Source organism: Cyclopterus lumpus, chromosome 17 (assembly GCF_009769545.1).
Source record: "Cyclopterus lumpus isolate fCycLum1 chromosome 17, fCycLum1.pri, whole genome shotgun sequence".
Classification (NCBI taxonomy): domain Eukaryota; kingdom Metazoa; phylum Chordata; class Actinopteri; order Perciformes; family Cyclopteridae; genus Cyclopterus; species Cyclopterus lumpus.
Window position 1 is genome coordinate 1,075,389 of NC_046982.1, and position 22,495 is coordinate 1,097,883.

Below are 22,495 nucleotides of genomic sequence, written 5' to 3' on the forward strand. Positions count from 1 at the left end.
GACCAGCGTTCACAAGCGCAGCATTCTGTTCCTTCATCAGTAACCATGAGAACGTTAACGTTACTCCTGCTGTGGGTCCAGCCGTGCTGCTGTGAACAGTCATGAGGAGGCGTGGCTGTGATTGGATAAGGTGTGCCAGCAGACCTGGGACCAGCTGACCATTAATAGATTATAAATGAAATGTAACAAAGAAAAAGTAATATTTCACAGTAATATTTTGCTGCGTGAAAACTACTCTGAGTACATGTAACGGAGTAAATGTGACCAGGAGGACCACGCCCCCCCCCCCCCCCCCCCCCCCCACACACACACACACGTCTATGTAGGGCATCTTCACTACCAGGGTATCACACTGTCACACTTTTCCCTCAACACTTGTTCCCTCCTGAACACGTAGTCCTTGCGGTGATAATGCATCCATCACGCAGCACTATGCATTACGAGTGTCACTGCACTATTTATATGTTTACAGCAATTAGACTTATTGCTTCATGACTTGTCAAAGTCATGGTGTCAGTCGGTGTACCACCGCCCTGAAATATCATTGGAGATGGAAGTTAAGTTTTGTTATGATGAACCTGGCCTGCATTACGATGAGGACTCATAGTGAGGATATGGAGTATAATGAGAGAGCTGTCACTGGCTTTATTTCCTCACTTTGTAAATGTACCTGATCCACAAGCACAGGTGGTGAGCTGACTGGAGAACTTGCTGAGCCTACTTAAGTAAGGCCAGTTGTGTAACAAACAAACGTAATATACCCAAACCATGATCTTTTCTAAACATAACGAGGAAGACCTAAGTAGTTGAATTGTTTAAGTCAAACAAAAAACTAAACCGACGATGTAAGTTAACTTTAAAAGAGACTGTATTTGTAACGAGTGGAAAAGACACAGAAACAGGAAGCAAATTTTCTACACACGGAGGAAGAACAGCGATGGCGAAAAGAAGGACCAGAGATTTCTTGGCTTGGACCAAGAAGGTTGAACTGTCGCTCAGTCATGTGATAGGGGCGTGACGAATCAGGGAAGGACACGTCATGACTGCCAAGACCCAATCAAGGAGCAAATGCGGGCGTCTACATCATCGTTTCCAAACTTCTGTTTACACCCATCCATTCTAGGACGTAACCCGAAGTTTTCAAACGTATCCGTCTACGTCATCGCTTCCAAACTCCTTCGTTTCCGGTGCTCTAAAACTCCGGTCCTTTGATCATCGCGTTTCCACTGATCATTTAAAGGCAATACATCTTAAAGATATGATTGGCAAGAGACAATGTTTTGGGGGTGGCTGTAGCTCATGAGGAAAGTGGCCGTCCCGTAACCACAAGGTACCCGGTTTGATCCCCGCTAAAGTGTACATTATTATTAATAATATTATCTTGTTGCTTCTGCTAGATTTGATGATAGAATACATCTCTGCCTTTCTTTCCTTTTTTTATTTTCTGATGCCTTTTCTTGCATCACTCCTTCCTATTTTCTCTTCCTCCACCTGGTGCCGAGCGCCGGGCTGCGATAAAAGTACGCATGGCACATGGTAAACACAAGGTTTTGAAGCTTCCATCTGATACTGGAAGAGCACTTTTCCTGAAAGTACCACAACAGCAATAACAACCAAATGAAGGGCCCTCTCCAGTGATGAGAGTCTAGAAAATAATCATGAACAAGTTGCTTTGTATCACAAAGAAAGGGGCCATTTTGTCTGTCATATTTTGTCATTTGGTACTGCCTGAAAAGAGTGTTCCCATTCTGCGACAAATAAGTCAACTATGTTGTCTGTTGTGTTTGTGTGATTGCATGAATAATGCTGATGGCTGTGATTCTGCAAGCCCTATTGAAAACCCACTGGGGTTTTATTTGATCGTCCCTTTGCAGACTGGATGTAGGTCAGCACCACCTGTGCTGTACTATACCTCACATGTACTGCATTCACACCAACATGCAGTACACTGTAACTCCATACTGTATGGATACAGGGTATAAAACAACACTGAATCTTCCCCGTTGAGAAAATAGAGAGTTCAAAGTTAAATGTAAATATGCTCTGAAAGCCCACTGGCAGGGAATGTATATCATAGAATGTTTCATTAGATCTCGGAAATAATACACTTTACTTATCAACTATAATCCTTTGTTAATACAGGCAGTTAAGAAGAAGAAGAAGGGCTGAGCAGAAGAGAAATCATGTTGATGATCAGAAGCAGTTGTCCAATGGGAAGGCAACAGCAGGGAGAAAATAATTTATATTTAAATTGGTTATGAAACAGTCTCAATTTAATTCTTACTGGTGTTTCTAAATGACCTACATAAATAAAGTAGACCATCAGGTAGAAAAGTGTCTATTTCTATGTAGTTATTCTTAATGCTTGCAGAGCTTCTCCTCGCTGCTCCTCCGGTCCCCGCTGGGAGCCAACACCGACAACACGCTGTTGGAGAACCAGGACGTAAAGGAGGCACGGGAGAACCAGAACCAGGACTGAGGGCAGCCTGTCAGACCCTGCAGCAGTAAAAGGTTAACAGGTTTTCTACAGGGAGTCTGGTGCTCCTAAACTCTACCAATTTTGTCTGTAGGGATCTTCAAACTGAAGGTTCCTTTTAGTTACTTCAATTAAAAAGTAATTCTCTGTTTTCTTATTGCAAAGGTGAATGTATGTTGAACCCCACAAGCTCAACAGTTTCTGATTAAGTCCAAGTACTTCAAATCCAACTGGATTTTCCCACTATCCACGCATCTCGTCAGGTTTCTCTCCAAATGTGTTGCACATTTTAAAGCGATAGTTTGTAGGTTTTATAGTGGATTTGAGTGGTCTTATAGTGGACAGTATATAGTATATTTCTCTGCTGTCTTGTCAGAACTCCTTCCCTTTTCTCAAATCTGGGGAGCGGGCCGACCATCAGCACAGCAGACTTCACCTGAACCGTGGCTGTAATAATCACTATATAATGAGTGGCCGAGCAAAAGCACTCTCAGACGACCTTCTTAACTTCCAGTGGGCTCTATCTGCATTCTCTTCCCTTCTATTCTACGTTAAATCTGCTTCTTACCATTCAACATCCCAGACCTCTGACTCAGATCCTATGAAATGCCTAGAGACCTTCCCCAAGCCCCAACACTTCCATCTCTCTCCTCCTGCCAAACAGCCTCTTTGAGAAGAAGTGTTTCATGTATCCCTCTGACCAACCATCCATCCAACCACCATGTCCTCTCCCCATTCATAAAAACACTGGGCTCATCCAGGTCCTGGTCTCCTCCCTGGACTACCACACCGTCTGACACCTGACCTGCATCCTCTCTGGTCTTCAACCAATACGTTTTCACACACCACTCATCTTCATTGTTCACTCTGTGTCCATTTCAAGACACAGTCCTGGCCTACAGTGCAGCGAAGGGAACTGCCCCGTCTCACTTGGAAGCCCTAGTCAACCCGTCTGCTGAATGAATGTCTTATAATATGTTTAAAATGTCACAAGTGTTCCTTTTAGCCAATAATATGCCTTCATTTTGGAAATGGTGTTTATTTGTTGTCCATGATGCCTGCTTTTAATCATTCAAGTCTCTAGGATCTATACTCTTTTAGTTCTGAATTATGTCGCTGAGTAGGGGTTTTTCCTTGAATTCCTTGTCACCTGTTGGTGGTCCACACCGTGACGTCACGTGAGAGTTCTTGAAGTATATTCTTGAGGTATAATGGCAGCCATTTTGAGATGACGTTGCAGGGTAAACACAGGTGGAATTAATAACATGAATTATGGCCATGTTATTGTGCTCACTGAACGGCTGTGAATGGGACCCAAGCACGATGCACAAAAGAGAGGTGGCAAGTAATAATTCTTTACTGAGTTTCCAGCAGGAACAGAACATTCAGGAACAGAGAAACAAATAAAACTTGGTTGGAAAACACAAGACAATCTGGCAGCAGACAAGTGAGAGGACCTAAGTAGTGAGGGACTAACGAGGGAATGGGCTGCAGGTGAGACGGGCATGAGGACCAGGTGAAGGGAATGAGAGATGACCAGGTGTGAAGCAGGATCTGGAATCAGAGTTAGTAAACAGACAGACCAAATGAAAACTACTATTAAAAGAAAGAAGGTGTGGAGCTGAACTGTTACAGAGACCATATTTATTTTATCAAACACACCGGGCCCATAAACTCACATTTAAAGGGTATTTGTGCAGTATTTATGGCACTTACCATAAATACTAATCATAACTCTCACCTCAAAAACTAAAAGTCGTATTTAAAACAAAAAATAAAGCCCAATGAATAATAGTCTGTGTACTTTTCCACAAGGTTTCCAGACTTTTTTTCCGCAGGAACACTGAAAAATGTATTCAGATAGAATAGAAATCAGTGGGGTTTTAACATATTTCAATCAGGAGAGACAATCATTTATTACATATGCATCATTTTTGAATAGTGTAAAGTCTTTAGTGATTGGACTCCATCCTGAATTAGAATAATCCCGGGGTCGTGCTTAGGTCTGATCAGGCAGAATCCTGATGAAGGGAGTTGCTGTAACCCGATGAGGAAGGAGGAGCATGATGATGCTGACTGGAGGTGACTGGGTGGAGGAGGGTCGCAACTGGTTTGAGCTAAAATGACAACTGACAGCAGCAGAGAGGAGAACATATTTAAAGTTTGACAGCAACAATGTGATTGGCTTAAGGAAACTGTGCAGCATATGGTTAGTTAATTTAAAGTGAACGCCCACAATCAGCTGATGGAGCAATCGATGGGCGAAATAGAGACTGAGAGATTATGAGTGTAACTATAGCTTAAACTTCCTAAATACAAATGCAAAGAGAGTCCATCGGGATCAAACATGCAGGGGCGTGACCTGGTAGAGCAGGTCGTCCTTCAATCAGAAGATTGGCGGGTCCCTCCCCGGTCTGAGCCTGCGGTATATGAATGTTGTGAATGCCAGGTGGCACCTTGTATGGTATGAATTTACCATGTTGAATAAATGTCAACATCGCACATTAACGAAACACAATCATCATCAGCGGCATCGACATCAACGTAGATGTCATCGTCAACCACATGAACCACATCATCTTATCACTAGCTCCTCCCTCAGCCTGTATAAGTGGTTGCGGGGATGAAGGAGTGCGTGTTACCTGTTGGCTCTCAACAAAGGAGCATCTTCTCCGAGCCGTCTGATGGTATGGCTTAAGCCTTCCTCCTGACGTGTCTGCTAAACAGGTCAGACAGCATACTTTGGCGTACACCCAAGGTATTGCTGCTCTCGTTCACCCTCCAGGATAGAGCACTGTTGGCCGTAATGCCCGCGCCAACACACAGGAAGGGACAGCAGGTTAAAACATGCTTAATATTAGAGCTATAAAATAGGATCATGGGCAACTCAGTGTGAATTCAAATTCAGCATCCAAAGGCCCTTATAGTTGTCTCCAGAGTCTACCACCTGTCCCTTGATAATAGGAGGCCTCCAGTCAATACTCCTTGGTTGTGGTTACCTTAGGTTGAAGGAATGCCCGTCTCAAACACACACAGGGTTTGACAGCTGCAGCTTTGAGCGGACACTTCACATCATCAGCACTTTCTCCCTCAAAAACACACCCACTCTTACAATATGAGAGGGAGCTTCCATTATATAAGTTAAAGTGGGAACAAGTGTAGACCTTTTGTATTGGTTTTGACAGCTTCTACTTATCACGATTAGTTTAATATTATAACTAAATGGCCTTTTAATTATCTAATTATTATCTTTTGAAATAACAGCCAGTTTTTCAGTGTCACACACAAAGAGAGGTGTGCATCTCTGTGTGTGTGTGTGTGTGTGTGTGTGTGTGTGTGTGTGTGACAGCACAAGTTAATTAAAACCCTGAAGCACACAAACAAACACACACACACTCACACACAGTTTATCATGAGATGAACACACAGACATGATTAGGTAGAGGACTAATAATGGGTCAGTAAGTGAAACCTGTAGTCTCATGAAGGCACACAAACTGACTCACACAGACACACACTGATGAGGAGGGCCACAGGGGGTGAGGACCATGCTAGAGTAGGCACAGGTACTTTTGATATCACGGTTGCATGTGACACATGTTTTCGCTTTCATTGGCTTCATTTCAAAGGGAGGAAAATTAGGAATTTGAGCTCCTCCCAGGTCGTTATCAACATGAGATGGAAACGGACCTCTCAATTCAAATCAATTCAAATTATTTTGTACAGCCCAAAATCAAAAATTACCCTCAGAGGACTTTACAATCTGTACACAGACATCGCTGTCCCAGGACCTCACATCGGATCAGGAAAAAGTCCCCAAAAAAAGAGAAAAAACCCTTTATGGGGGGAAAAAGGAAAGACACCTTCAGCAGAGCAACAGAGGAGGATCCCTCTCCCCGGATGGACAGATGAAGAGATGTCATGTGTACAGAATGAACAGAGTTACAGAGTTACATAATCACATTACATGAATATGACAGCAATTATGAATAATGAATAGTAGGCATGGACCACGATCCAGAGCTCCACAATCCATAAAACAGAAGGATCAGCAGGGCCATGGCAAGAGGCAGGGCCACAGAGGCAGAAGGCCAGTCCACCAGGCATGAGGCATCGCGAAGGAGGCCGGACCGATGAGGTCAGGCCTTTGAGGCAGGAGGCACAGAGAAAGAGGCAGGACCAATGGGAAGGAGGCCAGGTCCAGGACAGGGGCTGAATGCAGGAAGCAGGGGCAAGGAGTCAGGACCAGCTTCAGACACAGCCAGGTCCAAAGGACCCTGTGAGGCGAGAAGGCACAAAGACTCAGGGGAAGAAGTAGAGTTAGTACGGTGCAATGGAGAGATGTAAAGGAGAGAGAGAAGAGGAGAGAGGAGCTCAGTGTATCCTAAAACATCCTGCAGCAGCCTATAAGCCTATAGCAGCATATCAGGTTCAGCCCTAACTATAAGCACTATTAAAGAGGAAAGTCTTAAGTCTTCTCTTAAATGTGGTTACTGTGTCTGCCTCCAGGACTGAAACTGGAAGCTGGTTCCATAAAAGAGGAGCTTGATAACTGAAGGCTCTTGCTCCCATCCTACTTTTTAGGACTCTAGGAACCACAAGTAGCCCCGCATTTAGTGAGCGCAGCTCTCTAGTGGGGCAATATGGTACTACAAGCTCCTTAAGATATGATGGTCCACGAGCTGCAGCATTCTGGATCAACTGGAGGGACTCAAGAGACTTATTAGACCAGCCTGATAATAAGGAGTTGCAGTAATCTAGTCTGGAAGTAACAAATGAGTGAACCAGTTTTTCTGCATCTTTTTGAGACAAGATGAAGAAAGTCACACAACTGATTTTTGACTACTTTCTCAAGGATCTTAGAGAGGAAGGTAAGGTTAGAGATCGGTCTGTAGTTAGCCAACAACACAGATATTAATTCTGAATATGGACCTGGTGGCCGGTACAGTAAAACAAACATAATTGGCTGTAATGTTTTACAGGTTGGTTGTGAAAGACTAAGAACAAGGCTTTCAAATGAGTTGTAGTTTAGTTTAGGTTTAGGATTCATTAATAGGCTTGAGTCAAAGATGGCTGCTACTCCACCTCCTCGGCCGGTGCCTCGAGGAATGTGAGTATTAAAATGACTTGGAGGAGTTGATTCATTTAGGCTGACATATTCATCATTGCTTAGCCAGGTTTCAGTAAGACACAGTAAATCAATGTGATTGTCTGATATTAAATCATTTACTAATACAGCTTTAGATGACAGAGATCTAATATTTAGGAGTCCACATTTAATTATCTTGTTTTGTTGCACTGTTGCAGTAGTGATGTTAACCTTTATGAGGTTATTTTGTAGGACTCCTTCTGGTTACTTTTGATTTAATTAATTTAAGTGGCCGTGGGACAGACACAGTCTCTATAGAGTTAAGGTTAAGGGTGGGTAACTGCTCGAACGGAAGTGCAGAGAAGGGTGGAAGACTACAACTCTGCTTCTGCTTCCTGATCTGAACTCTGGGTCATGGATTAAGTCCGTTAATCAACTTCGCCATGTTTGCAGAAATGAGACGCGCTCCATCCCAAGTTGGATGAATGCCGTCTCGACTCATCAGATCAGGCTTTCCCCAGAAAGTCTGCCAGTTATCTATGTAGCCCACATTGTTTGCTGGGCACCACCTGGACAACCAGCGGTTGAATGACGACATGCGGCTATACATGTCATCATTGATCAGATTGGGGAGAGGGCCAGAGAAAACTACGGTGTCCGACATTGTCTTGGCATAAGTACACACCGATTCCACATTAATTTTAGTGACCTCCGACCGCCGCAGTCGGGAGTCATTACCGCCGGCGTGTATTATAATCTTACTGTAACTACGCTCATCTTTAGCCAGCAGTTTTAAACAAGATTCAATGTCGCCCCTTTAACAGTGTAGTTAAGTTCAATAGCCATTCTTCTCTGTTTTTAATTCTTCTGCAAACGCTTCATCTTGTATATTTTTTTTTTTTGCTTAACTGTTGCACCTGCTCTCCACCACTACCGTCTATTCCCTGGACAACTAGCTGGCTAGCTGGCAGTCTCTCGCCAGCCGGTGGCTACCAACGAGCCAGCTGGCTCCCTGCTGGATACTCCTGTCCATGCTCCATGCTACTGCTCTGAGGTGGTTTGCCTGATAGCCTCTCAGCTGTCCTGGTGTGGTCAGTCTGACTGCTGCTTCTTCAGCTAGCTGTTAGCTTGCGCGTAGCTATTGTTGGCAGTTGACTCCTCCGTCTCTTCGCCTTATCCATCACCACTTTTTTACTCAGCTCCGATCACCTGTGGATTATCCTGACGTGCCTGTCACTTCTTTAACTCCAACAATACCTTAGGCTTATCATTACATCCTCCCCGGCTGGGGTGGTTCTGCAATACTCCACCTCACAACTCCTCAAACTCAACAACTTCTCTGCTCCTCCGTTCATCTCGGCCATCACGGCACTTGGACTCCTCCGTCGGCCCTGTTACACCCGCAGAGCCCCCCCCGCAGAAAGATTATTTACTCCTGGCCTGATCGCTCCACTCTTTCAATCCCCTCTCTCTGGTCAGCCGAGCTCATCGCCGCAACTCCTCCACGTCATCACAACAATCTACACACGCAAGTTGCCTGCCTCCACCCCCTTACCAAAGCACCCCAGCCTGTCTAAATTCATCCACATCTCAAAATTGCTTTGTTTAACACCTGATCCCTAACCAACAAGGGCCTCTTACTCAATGAATTCATAACTGACAATAATCTGGACTCTCTGTTTAACCGACTACTTTTCATTAAATCAACCCCCCCCTCCCCTCCTGGATATTCATACATGGATAAGCCACGCCACCATGGGCGTGGCGGTGGAATAGCCACAATTCTTAGCAAAAACATCCCGGCTCCCTCCTCATTTGAACACCTTGTCTCTAAACTGTTTGGTCCCAAACCCCTGGTTACTGCAGTCATGTACCACCCCCCAAAACCTAACCCTGCTTTCCCCTCTGATCTGTCTGAATTTCTCACAGAACTCTGCGCCATCTCTCCCTCCATTCTGCTACTCGGTGACTTCAACATAGACGTCGAGTCATCTGACTCCACAACCTCTACAGACTTCCTGGACATCTTTGACTACTTCAACATCACCCAACATGTTGACTTTCCCACCCATAAAAAAGAACACACACTTGACCTGGTCTGCACCTCCGGTGTTACCATCAGCAATCTGACCAGCATGGACCTCACCATCTCTGACCACCTGGCTATCACCTTTGGCATAGACATCCCCACCCGCCATGTTAAGCAGAGTCGCACCATAACATTCCGGAACATCAAGTCCATCATCCTCCCCTCGCTCTCCTCCACCTTGGCTGCCACCGTCTCTGCCTCTGCCACTATTTCGACTGCCTCCCCCACCGCCCTGGTCAATTACTATAATGATGCACTCTCTTCCTGTCTTGACGTTGTTGCCCCCAGAAAATCTAAACTTGTCTCCTTCACCCACTCAGCCCCCTGGTACACCGACCAACTTCACCACCTCAAAGTACACAACCCATGGACACCATCTCCACCTCCTTCACCACCAGCAAATGCAACTAATTTCTATCCCTTTTCAATGACAAAATCATCGCAATACACAACCAACTGGCTGCCCCCTCCACCTCTACTACCACTCCCCAGCCCTCAACATGATCCCCCCTTACATCCAATCCACTCACTCTCTTATCCTTCAGTTCAATCACTGAAATGGACCTTTCCTCCAGAGTCTACAGCATGAAGACCTCCACCTGTGCCCTTAACCCCCTCCCCTCTTCCATAGTCAAGGCCTGCCTCCCCTCACTCTCCCCTCTCAACACAAACATCATCAACTCCCCACTCAAGCTCTCTGCTTTCACCCCCGTGCTGAAAAACCCTGGTCTGGACCCTGACATCCCCAACAACTACCGGCCCATCTCCAACCTCACCTTCCTGTCCAAAGTCCTTGAGAGAGCTGTTGCATCACAACCTCAATCTCCATAATCTCTACGAACCCTTCCAATCCGGCTTCCGTTCAAAACACAGCACAGAAACCGCCCTACTGAAAATCACAAATGATATACTTCTCGCTGGTGTTCTGGCTTCCTCACCATCCTCATCCTCCTTGACCTCAGTATGGCCTTCAACACTATCAACCACTCCTTCCTTGTTTTGTTTGCTCATTGTCTTTCTATTTAGTTTAGTTTTTTGTCTATGCCTTATGTAAAGCGTATTTGAGTGTCTAGAAAAGTGCTATATGAATTCAAAGTATTATTTTATTTTTACAATACCAACAAAGTTGCATAACTAACTCACATATATTGCTCTGTAACTATAAGCCAACACATTCTCAATACGTATCAAAATTACGGTAAAATAGGTCAACATTAACTTGTGTTTCTTTGACCCAACCAACCCCTGATGCCCTAATAATCTCTTTGTACTACATTCAATTAAATTCAGTTTATTTTGTATAGCCCAATATCCAGTCCCTCGTGCAGCTTTGGGACTCTCTGATCATTGTCTAGTTCATCTCCTCCCGTCCTACAGGCAGAAACTAAAATCTGCGAAGCCTGTGGTGAAGACTGTGAGGAGATGGACCAATGAGGTCAAGCTGGAGCTACAATCCTGCTTGGCTTCCACTGATTGGTGTGTTTTTGAGGCTGCTGCTATAGACCTGGATGAGCTCACTGACACTGTGACATCATACATCAGTTTTTGTGAGGACATGTGTGTGCCGACTAAAACCTTCTGCACATACAACAACAATAAACCCTGGTTCACTGCAAGACTCAGGCAGCTTCGTCGGCCTAAAGAGGAGGACTACAGAGGTGGGGACAGGACTCTGTACAAACAGGCCAGGAACACAATGACGAGGGAGATCAAGGTAGCTAAGAAGAGCTACACTGAAAAACTGGAAAAGAATATTTTCTGCTAACGACCCCTCGTCAGTTTGGATAGGCCTGGAAGTACTCACAAACTACAGGAGACCATCCCCCTGCACGGAGGACAACCACCTACACTCTCTGCCTCCTTCTCACCTCTCCCAAACAACCCCCTTCCAGCACTGAGGATCTGCGAAGAGGATGTGAGTCGGCTCTTTCACAGACAGAAGGTCAGGAAGGCTCCGGGCCCAGACAGTGTGTCCCCCTCCTGCCTGAAAGTCTGTGCCGACCAGCTGGCCCCCATCTTCACGCAGATCTTCAACCAATCACTGGAGCTGTGTGAAGTCCCATCATGCTTCAGGCGCTCCATGATCATCGCGGTCCCCAAGAAATCATCACAGGTTTGAATGACTACAGGACCGTCGCCCTGACGTCTGTGGTCATGAAATCCTTTGAGAGACGGGTGTTGACCCATCTGAAGGACATCACAGGGCCCCTGCTGTACCCCCTGCAGTTTGCCAACCGGGCAAACAGGTTGGTGGATGGTGCAGTCAACATGGGACTGCACCATGTGCTGCAACACCTCGACTCCCCAGGGACATATGCAAGGGTCCTGTTTGTGGACTTCAGCTCAGCGTTCAACACCATCATCCCGGAGGTTCAGCATAAACTGCCAGCTCAACGTGCCCACCTCCACCTGTCAGTGGATCACTAACTTCCTGACGGACAGGACGCAGCAGATGAGGCTGGGAAAAATCACATCCAGCACCCGGTCTATCAGCACTGGTGCCCCCCAGGGATGTGTGCTCTCCCCACTGCTCTTCTCCCTCTACACCAACGACTGCGCCTCAGGGGACCCGTCGGTTAAACTCCTGAGGTTCACAGACGACACAACGGTCATCGGCCTCATCAGGAGGGATCTGGGATCCACAATCTCCCAGGACCTGAAGTGGGCCTCCAACATTAGTACAACCTGCCTCAGGAGCTGCTGATCCTGTTCTACTCCACCATCATCCAGTCTGTTCTCTGGTCTTCCATCACAGTGTGGTTTGGATCGGCCACCAAACAGGACAGAGACAGACTACGGATAGTCAGGTCTGCTGAGAGAACTATTGGTTCCAGCCTGCCCTCCATCCTGGACTTGTACACCTCCAGTCAGGAAGTGGGCTGGAAAGATCACTACAGACCCTTCACACCCTGGACACAAGCTGTTCCAACTCAATTCAATTCAATTCAGTTTATTTTGTATAGCCCAATATCACAAATTACAAATTTGCCTCAGAGGGCTTTACAATCTGTACACATACAACATCCCTGTCCCAGGACCTCACATCGAATCAGGAAAAACTCCCCAAAAATAACCTTTGACAGGGAAAAAAGGGAAGAAACCTTCAGGAGAGCAACAGAGGAGGATCCCTCTCCCCGGATGGACAGAAGAATAGATGTCATGTGTACAGAATGAACAGCATTTACAAAGTTACATAAACACATTACATGAATATGACAATGTATGAATGGAACTCCAATCCATGAAACAGAAGGAGGTAGAGAGGTGGCGCATCAGCAGGGCCAACGCGGGAGACCGGTTCACGAGGCATCAGACACCTCCAGGTCCAATGGACCCTATGAGACGTGAAGTCACAACGACTCCGGGGAGGAAGCAGAGTTAATAAGGTGCAATGGAGAGATGTAAATTCATCCATAAGGAGAGAGAAAAGATGAGATAGGTGCTCAGTGTATCCTAAAACATCCCCCAGCAGCATATAAGCCTATAGCAGCATATCAAGGGCCTGGACCAGGGCAAACCTGATTCAGCCATAAAAGAGGAGCTTGATAACTGAAGGCTCTTGCTCCCATCCTACTTTTTAGGACTCTAGGAACCACAAGTAGCCCCGCATTTAGTGAGCAGCTCTCTAGTGGGGCAATATGGTACTACAAGCTCCTTAAGATATGATGGTGCATCACCAATCAAGGCTTTGTAGGTGAGGAGAAGAATTTTAAATGTGATTCTTGATTTTACAGGGAGCCAGTGCAGAGCAGCTAATACAGGAGTCATGTGATCTCTTTTCTTAGTTTTTGTGAGTACACGAGCTGCAGCATTCTGGATCAACTGGAGGGATTTAAGAGACTTATTAGAGCAGCCTGATAATAAGGAGTTGCAGTAATGAACCAGCTTTTCTGCATCTTTTTGAGACAAGATGTGCCTGATTTTTGAAATGTTACGTAGATGAAAAAATGCAATCCTTGAGATTTGCTTAACGTGGGAGTTAAAGGACAAGTCTCGGTCAAAGATAACTAGAGATTCTTTACAGTGGTGTTGGATGCCAGGGCAATGCCATCTACAGAAACCACATCACCAGATAATTGATCTCTGAGGTGTTCAGGGCCCAGTAAAATAACTTCAGTTTTGTCTGAGTTTAACATCAGGAAGTTGCAGGTCATCCATGTTTTTATGTCTTTAAGACAATCTTGAATTTTAGCGAGCTGGTTGGTCTCCTCTGGTTTGATCGATAGATATAATTGAGTATCGTCTGCATAGCAATGAAAGTTTATGGAGTGTTTCCTGATAATGTTACCCAAAGGAAGCATATATAAGGTAAATATAATTGGTCCAAGCACAGAACCTTGTGGAACTCCGTGATTAACGTTGGTGGTCATTGAGGCTTCATCGTTTACAAATACAAACTGAGATCGATCTGATAAATAGGATTTAAACAAACTTAGTGCGGTACCTGAAATGCCAATCGACTGATCAAGTCTCTGTAATAGGATGTCATGATCAATGGTGTCGAACGCAGCACTAAGGTCTAATAATACCAGTACGGAGATGAGTCCTTTATCTGATGCAATTAGGAGGTCATTTGTAATCTTCACCAGTGCTGTCTCTGTGGTGTTTTCTAAATCCTAACTGAAACTCCTCAAATAAACTATTCTGATGTAGGAAGTCGCACAACTGATTTGCGACTACTTTCTCAAGGATCTTAGAGAGGAAGGGAAGGTTAGAGATCGGTCTGTAGTTAGCCAACACCTCTGGATTAAGAGTGGGCTTCTTCAGGAGAGGTTTAATTACAGCTACTTTGAAGGAATGTGGTACATGCCCTGTTAGCAAAGACACATTAACAATATCCAGCAGAGAGGTGCCAATTAAAGGCAACACGTCTTTAAGCAGCCTCGTTGGGATGGGGTCTAAGAGACAGGTAGACGGTTTAGAAGTAGAAACCGTTGAGGACAATTGGTCTAGGTTAATGGGAGAAAAGCTATCCAAATATACACCAGGGCATACAGCCGTTTCAAGGCCACTCCTCTTGATGACAGATCGGCAGTAGTTGAGGGCAAGAGATCATCAATCTTGTCTCTAATAGTTAAAATCTTTTCATTGAAGAAGTTCTTCAATGAAACTCCTCAAGAACTCTTTCCCTCTGGTAGGCGCTACAGAGCACTGTACGCCAACAGCTTCTTCCCACTGGCCGTCACTCTGATGAACACCTAATCACCTCCATCTGCACTACTTGCACTATTTACCACCTTTCTGTACTACATCCCCAATTCACTGTTTATATTCTAGATGCATGTTGCTATTGTTGTCTTTAATGTCTTTATATTCATCCCGTCACTTGTAATTTAAATATGTATGTACGATGAGAGCATACGTGTAAATGTCAAATTCTATGTATGTGTACACACATACGTGGCGAATAAAGCTGATTCTGATTCAAGTGTGAAACCTCTCAACAGAGCCATTGGCAACCAAACCTCACAGACCCGAGAAAGTGGAGCAACACTTAATCACCTCTATCTGCACTACTTGCACTATTACCACCTTTCTGCACTAACATCCCCAATTTATTGTCATTGTTGATATTTTTTATATTGTACATACATGTTGCTACCCTGTTGTCTTTAATGTTTTTTTTTTAATCTATCCTGTCATTTGTAATTTAAATATGTATGTACGACGAGAGCGTACGTGTAACCGGAGTCAAATTCCATGTATGTGCACACATACATGGCCAATAAAGCTGATTCTGATCACAAATTATATTGAATAATTAGTAGTAGGCATGGTCACGTCGTCTCTGCATACGGACCACTTTCTAAATGACTCGGTTAACTCTGGATAAACTAATAACTGCTCATTGGTTTCTTATAAGAAAACCAACACATCAAATGGTGAATGCTACTCGGCGTGCAACACGTGTGTGATTTCTCACCACTACTTACTATTTCTATGTCTTGCAGCAGCATACAATGCCAACATCCAGAAAGAGATGAAGAGAGGAAATTAAAGCTCCATGAAGAGAATCAGATGAAGTGGCCGGAATCTGCAAAAAGAAAAAGCAGCATTACTGTTTGTTGCCTGGCAACCTGAATTCTTTAAATCTGTTTGTGTGTGTGTGTGCATGCGCATAGCAGGGGCTTTTCTCATTTACACTGTATTAACAGGGTCAATCCACTTTTAGAACTATCATGCACCATCATGTATTCTGTATTCTCTATCTGTATGTGTGTGTTTGCGTGTGTGTTTGTATGTGTGTGTGTCTTAAATGAGTAATCTAAAGCTGGCAGGGAGGTTCTCATAATTTGCACCATTTTGTCAACACATTACATCTATTTTTTACACCTACTGTGTGTGCGTGTGTGTGTGCGTGTGTGTGTGTGTGTGTGTGTGCGTGAGTGAGTGTGTGTGTGTGTGTGTGTGTGTGTGTGTGTGTGTGTGTGTGTGTGTGTGTCTATCATTGTGAGAACCATTTTCTGTTTTGGCCTTCAGACGGACCTTCAAAGGCCTGGTCTTCCATCTTCATGGGAAACAACTCAGTCAGGTTTCAGATCAAAAGGAAGAAAAGGATTATGTGGACAACATACATTGCACATAGCATTTTGTGGAATGTCAGCAATATTTTTTGGGAGGTTTAGCTACCAATAGTGGATAAGACCAGCCAGAGAGTGTGTGTGTGTGTGTGTGAGTTAGTGTGAGTGAGTGAGTGTGTGTGAGTGTTTGTGTGTGTATGTGAGTGAGTGAGTGTGTGTGTGTATGTGAGTGAGTGTGTGTGTGTGTGTGTGAGTGTTTGTGTGTGTGTATGTGAGTGTGAGTGAGTGAGTGTGTGTGTGTGTGAGTGTTTGTGTGTGTATGTGAGTGAGTGAGTGTGTGTGTATGTGAGTTAGTGTGTGTGAGTGAGTGTGTGTGTGTGTGTGTGTGCGTGTATGTGTGTGTGTGAGAGAGAGAGAGAGAGAGAGAGAGAGAGAGAGAGAGGGAGAAAGAGTATGGAGTCACAGGAAACAGGGTTTTAGGACCATAGAGAGACGAAGGAGAAAAAGCTGAGTGTCTGTGGCTCTGAGTGAAAGTGGCTCGTCCTCTAATCAGAGGATTGTGCGTTTGATCCCCGGCTGTCGAAGTGTCTTTGGGTAAGACACTGGACCCCAGATTGCACACGCGTGTTGTTGGCTTTCGTTGGAAAACGCATGAAAAAGAGGAGTACCTTTTGGTTAGACAGCATACAAAGTGTTGTTAGAGGATACGTCGCTCCTGTAGAGTTTTGTGTGATGCTCAAACCCAGCAGTCTACAACCTGAAGAACCTCTGAGTGGCGTGGAAATGAAACTAAATATATTTGTGGTAGTATTTTCTTCAAACTGATTTTCCATTGACTGATCAAAGTAATCAATAACGTCAGGCCTCATTCCTGCACTACTTTCTGTGTGATAATGTGCGTTATCAAAGCCTCCCTCTTTCTTCTCTCCAGTGGCGTGGTCATGCCCCAGTTAAAAAGGTTTGTGAGTGGATGTGGGTTGTTCTCATTGTGTGTGGGTTTAGCTGTGCGCGTGTGTGTGTGTGTGTGTGTGTGTGTGTGTGCTGCAGGCCTGTGCTCTAATAATTAGTCTTGCCATCTGTGTGTCACAGGGTGGCAGCCATACGCCCTCTGTCTTTTCCCAGCCTCCAGCTATGAACTACAGTGATCTGCACCACTGTAGAGGACTGACTCAATGTCACAGCACAGTCAGGTCGTTAAGTCACAAGTTCATGAAAAACACCTTCTGACAACTTTTCATTGGAACTGACAGTTGATAGTAATTAGTTCATCAGATAGACATCTCCTTTCTTTCTATTTCTAAGCATGTTTGAGTCTTTGCAGGCTTTGAAAGGTATTGGAGTGCATGCTTCAGGAACAGGAAGGAGGCCGAGTGTTTCAAAGTGCCATGAAAACCTCTTTGGGAATGAGCTGTATACATGTCCAAAGAATGATCCTAAAACCTGAATGATATCTGCATATCCCACGTCTTAATCGGAAAGCGCTCCATTAGGAGTAATCCAAATTGAATATTGTCAAATTCGAAATAATAATGGCATATGGGTGTGCATGTAAACAGTCAATGTCCCCTTAAGTATGGATAAAACAAACAAACTAGTAGCTATTTGTTCATATAGAAATATTGATCATCAAATATTCAATCAATATCTCATTCTTAAATATGCTTCTCTTTAATTTATAGACTTGTAATCAAAGAAACCACAAAGAAGAACAGCAGCTCAGCAGCCAGCCTGTTCAATGATGTCAACTCGTTTGGTTTATCCCACCAGAAGGAATTTGGTTGCAGCCAGAATCACAAACACATTGATCCTAAAAAGACATAATCACACAATGCAACAATCTAGATAAGGCCCAGGGACAAACAGGACAAGCCTAAGTAGGAGAGTGAGTGGGATCAGAGGTCCATATGGCCTCATAGCATCTCTACTATTGTGTGGATGGAAGAAATCAGTTGAAATGCTCGAGGGGACAAGAGATGTTCCCAAGATGGCTGCCAGACCAGTCCTGTGTGTCTGTATGTGAGCTCGGAATTTATTGTTTATTTATGTTTTATCTTGTCTGCTGATCTGGCTCTTGTAATGTGTAAAGTGTCTTTAGCTTGTACTGGACTGAGAGCATAGTGCCTATTTTATTGGTTTCTTACTAAATCCATGAATTACAGTCTAGCTTCCTCTGCTGGGCCTGTTTAACCTGCTACAGCCTGGACTCCCCTGCTGGCTGTAGCCTGGACTCCTCTGCTGGCTGTAGCCTGGACTCCTCTGCTGGCTGTAGCCTGGACTCCTCTGCTGGCTGTAGCCTGGACTTCTCTGCTGGCTGTAGCCTGGACTCCTCTGCTGGCTGTAGCCTGGACTCCTCTGCTGGCTGTAGCCTGGACTCCCCTGCTGGCTGTAGCCTGGACTCCTCTGCTGGCTGTAGCCTGGGCTCCTCTGCTGGCTGTAGCCTGGACTCCTCTGCTGGCTGTAGCCTGGACTCCTCTGCTGGCTGTAGCCTGGACTCCTCTGCTGGCTGTAGCCTGGTCTCCTCTGCTGGCTGTAGCCTGGACTCCTCTGCTGGCTGTAGCCTGGACTCCTCTGCTGGCTGTAGCCTGGACTCCTCTGCTGGCTGTAGCCTGGACTTCTCTGCTGGCTGTAGCCTGGACTCCTCTGCTGGCTGTAGCTTGGGCTCCTCTGCTGGCTGTAGCCTGGACTCCTCCGCTGGCTGTAGCCTGGACTCCTTCGCTGGCTGTAGCCTGGACTCCTCTGCTGGCTGTAGCTTGGACTCCTCCGCTGGCTGTAGCCTGGACTCCTTCGCTGGCTGTAGCCTGGACTCCTCTGCTGGCTGTAGCTTGGACTCCTCCGCTGGCTGTAGCCTGGACTCCTCCGCTGGCTGTAGCCTGAACTCCTCTGCTGGCTGTAGCTTGGGCTCCTCTGCTGGCTGTAGCCTGGACTCCTCTGCTGGCTGTAGCCTGGACTCCTCCGCTGGCTGTAGCTTGGGCTCCTCTGCTGGCTGTAGCTTGGGCCTGTTTAACCTTCTACAGCCTGGACTATTGGTTTGGACATGGATCACATCAGCTCTTACAACCTGCCTTTCTAGCAGGTACATACAGGAGACTGATATCATTTCTAACGGTGTTGGTACATTGGACTTTAGTTTATCAACCAGGGACATTTCATCCTTCTGGTTTACAAAGACTTTTGGACTTCCTACTTGGTGTGTAACAAAGCTTATTCCTTTGTACTCTTACATGTTATTGCAGCAGTTCCACGACTCCTCTTTAATTTTGACCAAATTGTCAATGAAAGATAAACATATGCAACATTTTAGTACTGTCCTCAGACGTGTGTTAATCATTCTCATGTTGTTCATCTCTGGAAATGTTCACCCAAACCCAGGGGCCGCTATTCATGTCTCTAATCTGTCGTTTAATGATTTTTGTGATCGTAAATCATTGGGCTTTCTACATGTCAAGATCTGTAGTTTGTTGACAAAACATGACTACTTAACCCTGATGTTCTGGCTGTCTCTGAGTCATCGCTTAAGAAAGGTGTCTCAGATCTAGAAATTCGAATACCGGGTTACAACGTCTTTCGTCAGGATAGATCCACCAAGGGTGGCGGCGTGGCTATATTTGTAAAAGACCATTTGCAATGTTCTGTTACACTGTCTAAATCAGTCCCCAAGCAATTTGAACTGTTACTGTTAAAACTCAAACTATCAACACATCTCACTGTGTCTGTTGCTGTTTGCTATAGACCACCCTCTGCTCCAGCATGCACATTAAGAGTTCTCGGTTAACTGTTGGCCCCTCACATTTCCTCTGAGTTTGTCCTTCTCGGTGACCTAAACTGGAATATGATCAACCCCCCTGATTTAGTTACACAGCAATTTGATGCTTCAAACTTCTTTCAAATTGTAGCTGAGCCAACCAGACTTAATTTGAAATCACCGTCATCTGCCACACTGATCGATATTATTCTCACTAACACTCCATCAAACTACCGATCTGGCGTCTTCAGTCAAGACTTGAGTGACCACTGTGCCATTGCATGCGATCGCTCCGGCCTCTCTGTCAAACGTCCACCGGTGATTGTGACCAAGCGCTCACTGAAAAACTTTGACAATCAGGCCTTCCTGCAAGATGTTGCAGCTGCGTCTTGGAAAGAATCAATCTTATCCCCTCAGTGGAAGATGCCTGGTCTTTTTTCAAAAACACCTTTAGCCTAATCTGAGAAACACGCCCCATTGAAACGATTCCGGATGAAGAATCGCTACAGCCCCTGGTTTAGTCATGATTTGGCAGCTCTGATCCTCCTAAAAAACACCTCATGGCCGAAAAGGAGGTCTTCTCAGTCTGCTGCCGACTGGCTGGCCTTCAGACAATGCAGGAACAAAACAACACAGGCCATCAGGAAAGCTGAAATCAGTCATTTCAAAGAAGAATTCTCAGCCAGTTGCTCTGACGCCAAGAAATGTTGGAAAACAGTCAAATCCATGAACAACAAACTTGCTTCTCCACATCCACCCACTTCTTTGATTTTTGGTGACATTGTTGTTACTGATAAACAACGCATGGCCACACACTTCAACCAACATTTCGTGAAATCATCTAATTTCTTTGGTGCAGCTGCCCCTGAAACAGATTCATCAAACACCTCATCACCCAGTTTAGGAAAGGCCACGGATGTACCACCGCTACACTGAAGGTCTTTGATGATGTCATCACCGCCATGGACAACAAACCGACTTGTGTAGCTGCCTTTATAGACCTAGCCAAGGCTTTTGACTCCGTCAACCATAACATTCTCCTGCAAAGACTTACCAGCATTGGCTTGTCCAGTAGATGTTGCAACTGGTTTGCGAACTACCTGGCTGGTCGTGTCCAGCGGGTGAAGAACGAAAACATCATGTTTGAACCTCTTACCATCTCTAAAGGTGTGCCTAAAGGCTCAATCTATAGTTTCAAGTCTTCTTCAATACAGCATGATGTTCATTTAGGAGATTATGGTCCATTTAGAGACCATAAAGCATGGTATACTTTAGGGCGGGGCTACCTTGTGACTGACAGCTTGCTACCACGGTGTCTCTACGATCACTTCAATTCACTGGTTGCAAAAAAAAACAAGATGGAATTTCAGAAACAACAACTTGTATTTGCTGTGGATATGGAATTAGCTCAGCTCCAGATGGTCTTCCACGGGTAAGGTTAAAGAAGTGAACATTAGTCTTACCCAGGCTTACAAATCAATTTGTAATCCATTCCACAAATTAGTCCAAACTGAAGTAGTGATCACATGCAGAGTTGTACAGAGTCAGCAGTCAATAATATTATGAAACAATCGTCAATAAAATGTGTTCTCATGCACACAAACATGCGACAAAACACATAATGTCCTCAGGCTATGCCTGGAGGAGATTATTAATGTATACAATATAATGAAGCACTGACAAAGCCTCTACTAGTGCTAGTGGCCTCTTTAGATCTCCTCTTTACAATAAGAACAACCAAAGACGGTTTGACAGTACAAGAAACATAATGATGTTGGCACTGAAGGAGCACAATAGCAAGACCAACTGTCAGAGTCAGAAAATAAATCTAGAAACTTAGTGACAGATAACAGATCATTTTGTAGAAAGGAGCAATTCAAGAGGTACTAGTTGCTGGAATGAGGCTATGAAGTTAGTCAAACCAGTATTTTTTAATGTTCCCTTGTTAGTGAGGCGTTATGGTCCGTGTGGAGCTCACAGAGCACATATATCAACAATCAAAGTTATATATTTATTGGATGGATAATACATATAATTGCATTATACTTTACTGTTGTAAATGTGTCCAGTCCATCTTCTCCATGTAGAGTGGTACATTTGATCACAAAGACTTGCTTTACAGCTTGCCCCTCTCCCCTCTAGGTTCTGTGCCTACAATCTAACTACATTGGCCCCCATATGTGCTGACTGCCACAACACCAGTCCAATGGGGCGACTGTGGGTCTTGCGAGGGTAAAGAGCTGGTCCACTGTTCCACGACCGGGACGGAATCCGCACTGTTCGTCTTGAATCCGAGGTTCGACAAGCGGTCGGAGCCTCCTCTCCAGCACCCTGGCATAAGCTTTTCCCGGGAGGCTGAGCAGTGTGATACCACGATAGTTCGAGCACACTCTCCGGTCCCCCTTCTTGAAGATGGGAACCACCACCCCGGTCTGCCAGTCCATGGGCACTGTTCCCGACCCCCATGTGACACTGAAAAGGCGTGTCAACCAAGACAGCCCAACAATGTCCAGCGCTTTCAGCATCTCAGGGCGGATCTCATCCACCCCTGGCGCCTTGCCACCAAGGAGCTTTTTGA